The sequence below is a fragment of the Octodon degus genome, unplaced genomic scaffold, assembly GCF_000260255.1.
Source record: "Octodon degus isolate 3935 unplaced genomic scaffold, OctDeg1.0 scaffold00183, whole genome shotgun sequence".
Lineage (NCBI taxonomy): Eukaryota > Metazoa > Chordata > Mammalia > Rodentia > Octodontidae > Octodon > Octodon degus.
Window position 1 is genome coordinate 309,142 of NW_004524759.1, and position 8,520 is coordinate 317,661.

The 8,520-nt window shown below is 42.6% G+C and overlaps 1 pseudogene; it reads left to right on the forward strand.

Annotated features, from left to right (window-relative positions):
- Positions 1 to 1,606: 1,606 nt before the first annotated feature.
- LOC105743882 lies at positions 1,607 to 5,782 on the forward strand (annotated as a pseudogene).
- Positions 5,783 to 8,520: the final 2,738 nt, after the last annotated feature.

The window sequence follows — 8,520 nt, forward strand, 5'->3', positions numbered from 1 at the left end:
AGAGTGGCTCAGCACAAAGAGACCATATAAAGGGGCTGAGGAAGTAGTCGATGTTGCACTTCTTGGAGGAACTTCAGTCTTCGCATTTGGCTTGGTCTTCATCACCTGGCTTACAGCACAGACTCTGATCTCCTGCACATCCTTCACCTTCCATCACAGACTCTTCAGCGTCCATCACAGACTCTTCAGTCTTCTTTCACAGACCCATTAGCTGATGAACAGAGACTTACATGGAACACAGCAGTGAGCTTCAGATGTTGGGACTGAATTCTTCAGTCTGGGGTGTGCAGACGCCCTCTGCACACTCCTTTATCTGACTCTGTGGCTGACTTCGTAAGCCAATCTTGTAATTCCTTATATATTGTATATCTTGTGTTAATGTCTGTTCCTTGTATTACATCTGTTCCTCTAAGCAAAACACTGACCAATACAGAATATGGTACCGGGAATGGCTCTAGAGAAACAAAATATAATGATGGCATTTTTAAATGGCTTTAAGAGTTCCTGGAGTTGGTTGTGAGATTTGATGAGACCTAAAGACACCATGGTTTCTCCTGATCTTGAGGACCATACTGATACTCCTTGGTGTGAATTGTTTGAAGAAATATGTCATATTGATCCATTTGATTATCCTAATTCACCACTTGTGAGATGTCAGGAATTTACTGATTCCACACATAAAAATTTTGAGCATCTTTGGTGGAGTAGGGAATATAATGATGCTGGTTGGTTGGTCTTAGCCTCAATGGACAAACTTTTGCATGAAAATAAGGAGCTCACAGATTTGATTTCCCGCCTTCAGACCCAGACAAAAAATTTAAAAGTCTCTAAGTGTGTCCTGACAGAAAATCTCCTTTCTTTTAGCCACAAGGCTGAGATTGCAGAAACCCAAAGGCAGTCTCTCATAATTAGAATGACTGAACTCCAATGTAAATTAAATGCTCAGCCTCAAAGGATATCTGAAGCAAAGGAGAAGGCACTGATTGGGAAAGAATGGGATCCCATAAATTGGAATGGAGAAGTGTGGGAGGATCCTGAGGAGGTTGAGGATGCTGAGTTTTTAGATGCTAATGAGATTATTTTGCCTGAGGAAGAGCATTCCCTGCCCACTGTGGCAGAGGAATCATTGCCTTCATCCTCTGCAGTATTAGTGTCTCCTAAAATATCTGGAGACACCAATCCTGTGTGGAACAAACAGGATAATGCTGTGACTTCTTAGGACCCACCCTCAGCACCCAGCACCCATTTTTGCCCCTAGGCCCATAATCAGTCTTCAATCACAGAAATTGCCTAAGGGCAAGATACATAATGTGATCGTGAAGATATCCATTATTCTCGCAAAGGCCTTCTTGAGTTTTGTAACTCTTATAAACAGAGGCCTAATGAGCAGGCATGGGAATGGATTTTACGAGTGTGGGATAATGGTGGCAAAAATGGTTATGAGTTTTAGCAACAAACTCAGGCTGAGTTTGTTGATATGGGCCCATTAAGTAGGGATTCTGAACTCAATGTAGCAGCTCATGAAGTACAAAAAGGTGTTAGCAGTCTATTTGGCTGGTTGACAGAAGTATGGCTCAAAAGATGACCCACTGTGAATGAGTTAGAGATGCCTGATCTTCCATGGTTTACTAATGATGAAGGGATTCAGAGGCTTAGGGAAATGGGGATGCTGGAGTGGATCTGTCATGTTAAGCCTAACCCTTCATATCGGGATGATCCTGAAAGCATACCATTTACTAACACTTTGAGAAACAGATTTGTGAGGGGAGCACCAGCATCCCTGAAAAGCCCTGTCATTGATCTTCTTTGCATGTCAGACCTTACAGTGGGGACCACTGAAAGGAAATTTAAGGGCAATGGGCTTGATTGGATCCTGGAATGGCAGAGATCAAGCAGCAGTACTTAATCACCATGGATGGCAGAAGCAAAACAGTGACTACAATAATCTGACACACATAGACCTATGACATTGGCTGATTAGTCATGGTGTTCCCAAAAACAAAGCAGATAGGAAGCCTACAAAATTTTTGCTAGATTTATATGATCATAAAAATAATGGGGCAAAAGAACAGAGACCTACTTCAAATCATGGTAATAGGCAATCACGGTCTTTCAACCAGTTCCCAGATTTGAGCCAGTTTACAGACCCAGAACCCCTTGAATGATGGTGAGGCCAAGTCTCCTTGGGGAAGGATCCTAATGCTCCCATAATTTGTATAGTCAGTCTTTCTCCTATCCTTCCCCAGAGGGACCTATGGCCTTTTGCCCAAAGTGACTGTTCACTGGGGAAAGGGGAATGATCAGACATTTTGGGGACTACTGGACACTGGTCCTGAACTGACACTGATTCCAGGGTAACCAAAACACCATAATGGCCCTTCAGCAAGAGTAGGGGCCTGTGGAGGGCAGGTGATCAATGAAGGTTTAGCAAAGGTCTGACTCACAGTAGGTCCAACAGGTTCTTGAATCCATCCTGTAGCTATAACCCCTGTTCCAGAGTGTATACTTCAGATATACTTAGTACTTGGCAGAATCCTCACATTGGTTCCCTAACCTGTCATGTGAGGGCAGTTATGGTTGGAAAGGCCAAATGGAAGCCATTAGAGTCACCCTTGCCTGGTAAAATAGTGAACCAAAAGCAGTACCGCATTCCTGGAGGGATTGCAGAGATTAGTACCACCATCAAGAACTTCAAGGATGCAGGGGTGATGGTCCCCACCACATCTCCCTTTAATTTTTCCCATTTGGCCTATGCAGAAGACGGGTCTTGGAGAATGATAATAGATTACCATATGCTGAATATGGTGACTCCAATTGCAGCTACAGTACCAGATATGGTTTCCTTGCTTGGGCAGATTAACATCTTCTGGTAGTTGGTATGCAGCTGTTGATTTGGCAAATGCCTTCTTCTCCATACCTATACATAAGGACCATCACAAACAATTTGCTTTCAGTTGTCAAGGCCAGCAATATACCTTCACTGTCTTAATACAAAGGTATATTAACTCTCCTGCCTTGTGTCACAACTTAGTTCATAGGAATCTTGATCACTCTTCTCTTTCTCAAAATATCACACTGGTTCATTACATTGATAATGTCAGGGCTGGGGAGATGGTTCAGTGGAATAAGCACTTCCCTGGCAAGCATAAGGACCTGAGTTCAATCCCCAGTTCCGCAAAAAAAAAAAAAAGATGATGTCATGCTGATTGGGCCTAGTGAGCAGGAGGTGGCAACCACCTTGGATTTGTTAGTACAGCATTTGAGAGCCAGGGGATGGGAGATAAATCCCACAAAAATTCAAGGTCCTTCAACTTCAGTGAAGTTTCTAGGAGTCCAGTGGTGTGGAGCATGTAGAGATATTCCTTCTAAGGTAAAAAAATTTGTTGCATCTGGCTCCCTCTATGACCAAAAAGGAGGCACAGTGCTTAGTAGGCCTATTTGGATTTGGGAGACAATATATTCCTTACTTAGGTGTCTTACTTTGACCCATTTACCAAGTGACTCAGAAAGCTGCTAATTTTGAATGGGGTCCAGGACAGGATAAAGCCCTGCATCAGGTCTAGGCTGCTGTTCAAGTTGCTCTGCCCCTGGGACCATATGATCCAGCAGATCCAATGGTACTTGAAGTGTCAGTGGTAGCTAGGGATGCTGTTTGGAGTCTCTGTCAGGCCCTCATAGGTGAATTGCAGCAGAGGCCTTTAGGATTTTTGAGCAAGGCTCTGTCATCATCTGCAGACAACTACTTTCCTTTTGAGACACAGCTCTTGGTCTGTTACTGGGCCTTGGTGGAAACTGAACACTTGACAATGGGACACCAGGTCACCATGGGACCTGAGCTGCCAATCATGGCCTGGGTATATCAGATACATGAAGTCATAAGGTTCGATGTACACAGCAACAAGAAGTGGCATATTTGTGACAGAGCCAGGGCAGGTCCAGAGGGGACAAGTATGTTACATGAGGAAGTTGCCCAGATACCTGGGCTTCTATGCCTGCTATATTGCCTCCTGTTTCCCAGCATGTACCTATGGCATTGTGGGGTGTACCATATAATCAGCTGTCAGAGGACAAGAAGACTAGGGCCTGGTTTAGAGATGACTCTGCATGTTATGCAGGCACCAACCGCAAGTGGACAGCTGCAGCAATACAGGCCCTTTCTGAGACGTCACTAAGGGACAATGGTGAGGAGAAATCACAGTGGACAGAACTTCAGGCAGTTCACTTTGTAGTGCATTTTGCCTGGAGAAACAAAAGGCCAGATGTGTGACTATATACTGACTCATTAGCTGTAGTCAATGGTTTCGCCAGATGGTCAGAAACTTGGAAGGAGCATGATTAGAAAATTGGTGACAAAGATATTTGGAGAAGAGGTATGTGGATAGACCTCTACATATGGATATCCTACATAAGGATATAAAAATATTTGTTTCCCATGTGAACACTCATCAATAGGCAACTTCAGCAGAAGAGAACTTTAATAAGTGGATAAGATGACTCAGTCTGTGAATAGTAGCCAACCTCCTTCTTCAACCTTCCCTGTCATTGCTTAGTGGGCCCATGCACAGAGTGGTCATGGTGGCAGGGATGGAGGCTATGCATGGACTCAGCAACATGGACTCCCACTCACCAAGGCTGATCTGGCTACAGCCACTGCTGAATGCCCAATATCCCAACAACAGAGACCAGCACTAAGTCCCCAATATAGCACCATTCCCCGGTATGATCAGCCTGCAACCTGGTGGCAGGTTGATTATATTGGACCACTTCCATCATGGAAGGGACTGTGCTTTGTCCTCAATGGCATAGAAACATATTCTGGATATGGATTTGCCTTTGCTGCATATAACGCTTCTGCCAAAACTACCATCCGTGGACTTACATAATGCCTTACCCATTACCATGGAATTCCACACAGTATTGCTTCTGACCAAGGAATATGTATTACAGCCAAAGAAGTGAAGCAGTGGGCTCATGCTCATGGAATCCATTGGTCTTATCATGTTCCTTACCATCTAGAAGCAGCTGAATTGATAGACAGGTGAAATGGTCTTTTGAAGATGCAGTTACAGTGCTAGCTAAGTAGCAATAGCTTGCAGGGCTGGGGTAAGGTACTTCAGAAGGCTGTATATGCTTTGAATAAGCACACCTCTTTATGGTACTGTATCTCCCATAGCCAGGATTCATGGGTCCAGGAATGAAGGGGTGGGAATAGGAATGGTACCACTGACCATTACTCCTAGTGATCCACTAGCAAAATTCTTGCTTCCTGACCCCACAACCTTATGTTCTGTTGGACTAGAAGTCCTAGTCCCAGAGGGTGGGGGAAGGATCTTACCAGGAAGCACAGCAATGATACCATTGAACTGGAAGCTAAGATTTCCCCGTGGTCATTTTGATCTCCTCATGCCTCTGAGGAAACAAGCTATAAAGGGAGTCAGAGTGCTGTCAGGGGTGATCGACCCAGACTATCAAGGGAAATTGTATTATTACTCCAAAATGGAAGAAAGGAAGAATATATATGGAGTGCAGATCCCTTGGTGCACCTCTTAGTATTGCCATGCCCTGTTATTAAAGTCAATGGAAAATTGCAACAATCTAATAAAGGCATGATGATAAATGGATCAGAGCCTTCAGGAATGAAGGTGTGGGTCACTCCACCAGTGAAAGAACCTAGACCTGCTGAGGTACTTGTTGAGGGCCAAGGGAATACAGCTGATATTTAGAAGGTAGCTCTAAATACCAGCTACAATCCCATGATCAGTTACAGAAAAGGGGATTATAACTGTACTACTTTACTAATCTAAATGGTTCTGTTACAATATAATATAGATAGATTTAGTACAAGATTTTAGATTATCAAACTTGTATTAATGTTGAAGCATAAGCAAAGAAAACTTACCTTCTATTTGAGTAAGGGTATTAGCACATTTCCATTTGTACACAGGATAGTTATAACAATGTTAGGCATAATTGTACGTATACCTCTGTATTTGGAGACTGGTTTAAAAATATGTCAAGTTGACAAGGGGTGAATTGTAGTGGTTGATACATTGTGTCAACTTGGCAGGATGACTCCACAGCACAGGTCTATCTGGTGGGAGTCCTACCCTGGGGCATAATTGGTTCTGCTCCTAGAGTGACTCAGCACAAAGAGACCATATAAAGGGGCTGAGGAAGTAGTCAATGTTGCACTTCTTGGAGAAACTTCAGTCTTAACATTTTGGCTTGGACTTCATTGCCTGGCTTGCAGCACAGACTCTTTGGCCTCTGGCTTAGATCCTTTGCCTTCCATGGCAGACTCTTCAGTGCCATCACAGAGTCTTCAGTCTTCCATCACAGACCCATTAACTGACAAACAGAGACTTGCATGGAGCACAGCAGTGAGCTTCAGACCTTGGGACTGAATTCTTCAGTCTGGGCTATGCAGACACCCTCTGCATGCTCCCTAATCTGACTCTGCATCTGACTGTCATAAGTCAATCTTGTAATTATTTATCTATTTTGTATCTTGTGTTAACATCTGCTCCTTGTATCATATCTGTTCCTCTAAGTAAAACCCTGGCCAATACACAGGGCTTGTACATGGGTGGTATAAAAGGGAAATGAGGAAGGATGGACTCACTTCTGTTCTTCACAGGTGCTCCAGTCTTCACCTGCAGATTGGATATCATCTGGCTCCTAGGGCAGAGTATTTGGCTTCTATTGCTCAGCCTTCTGGTATAGACCCTTCAGTCTCCAGTGTAGGTCCTTCAGCCTTCTGGTATAATGTCTTCAGTCCTCCAGGGGAGACTCACCACACAGACTTCCATCTTACAGTGTGCAGCTTCCTCATCCAGTTCTGCAGTTGACTGTTGAAAGCCAATCTCACAATTCCTTATATGTTTGTATATCTTATGTTATATCTTTCTTCAATAAAACACTGACCAGAAAGCAATTGTAGATCATCAGCTGGACTCATGCAGAACACTGTCATGGAATCCAGTCTCTTGTCTAGATTCTTTAGATCTCCAGTGAGTGAATATATCTCCTTCACTCTGAATTTCACTCTTTGAGTGGCTATTATAGAATGCAATTGCTTTCTTAGCCACCACTACATTAGTTCTATACTGACCTTTATAATTTATTCCCTTGTACAAGCTTTGGGCATGTGATGATTTCATTTTCTAGAAGTTTTAAATTCAACATTAAGTGGTTTATTTGAGTTCATTATTTTCCTGATATGGGTATTCACTGGTATAAAGTTTCCCTATAGAATTGCTTCCATTGTGTTTCAAAACTTCTAGTACAATGTATTGTTATCTAATTATAGAAACTGACTAATTTCTTCTTCAATTTCATCTGTGCCCATTCGTTGTGCAGAAGGGTATTTAATTTTCATGTGGTTGTGAAATGCTTGTGGTTCCTTTTGCCACTGATTTCCAATTTCATTTCACTATGGTCTGATAACATGCATGGGAATTTACTTAACAAAGTATGTAGTCTATTTTGGACAATGATCCAAATGCAACTGAAAGGAACATGTATTCCAATACTGGGGGCGGGGGGAGAATGCTCTGTAGACAAATACTAAGTTCAATTTGTTCAAAAGTTTTCTTCAGTTCTAATATTTCATTACTGATATTTTTGTTTAGCTGATCTATCTGTGACAGTGGGGTATTGAGATCTACCAATGCAATTTTATTAGCACTCATTAGATTTTTTCCCTGTTCATTAGTATTTGTTTTACATAGTTAAGTGCACCTATATTTATTGTATACATATTTATGATTGTTATCTTTTCATCTTCAATTGTTCTCTGATGTAGTCAGGGTTTACAAGGGAATGGATTTAAGAAAGAGCATATAATTTATAGAATTATTCTATAATAGCCACTCAAATAGTCAAAGGCAGAGTGAAGGAGATCTGTTCATGCACTAGAAATCTAAAGAATCCAGACGAGAGACTGGATCCCATGACAGTGCTCTGCACAGCCCAGCTGATGACCTAGAGCCATGGCAATGTCCTCCATGAGTCCAACTGGAGGCCTAGACTTCATGACTATGTTTCATGCAGGTCTGTATCAAGGTTCTCCACTGGGAAAGTCCAAAGGTCAGTGATAGAAGAGAGATGGTTTGCACAAGCATGATGAAGGGTCTGTGCCAGCAGGCCAGGGCACTGGAGTCAGGAAACAAAGCACAAAGTAAGTACCAGCACTCCCCCAAATAGAACTGCAGCTGTACTCAGCAAGAGCAAGGTCCTAAGCTCTTCTAATGATGAAAACAACCCAGTTCCTGTCAGAAAAGCTAGTGTGTCAAGCTTCTCCAGGAGCATCAACAGCATGCCATTTTCTCCTCCATTCTGCTGTTGGCAACAATCCTCAGCTGGGCTCGTGTACCCAGCACCAAGCTGAATAATTTCTGCTGGATGTTGCCAACTGAAGATTGGTTAATCCACCACAGCAATATGAGGATTAATGAATCAAAGAGTTGGTTTTATGAAAGAAAAAATATAATCAATAAATCCTTTGTCAACCTTATCAAA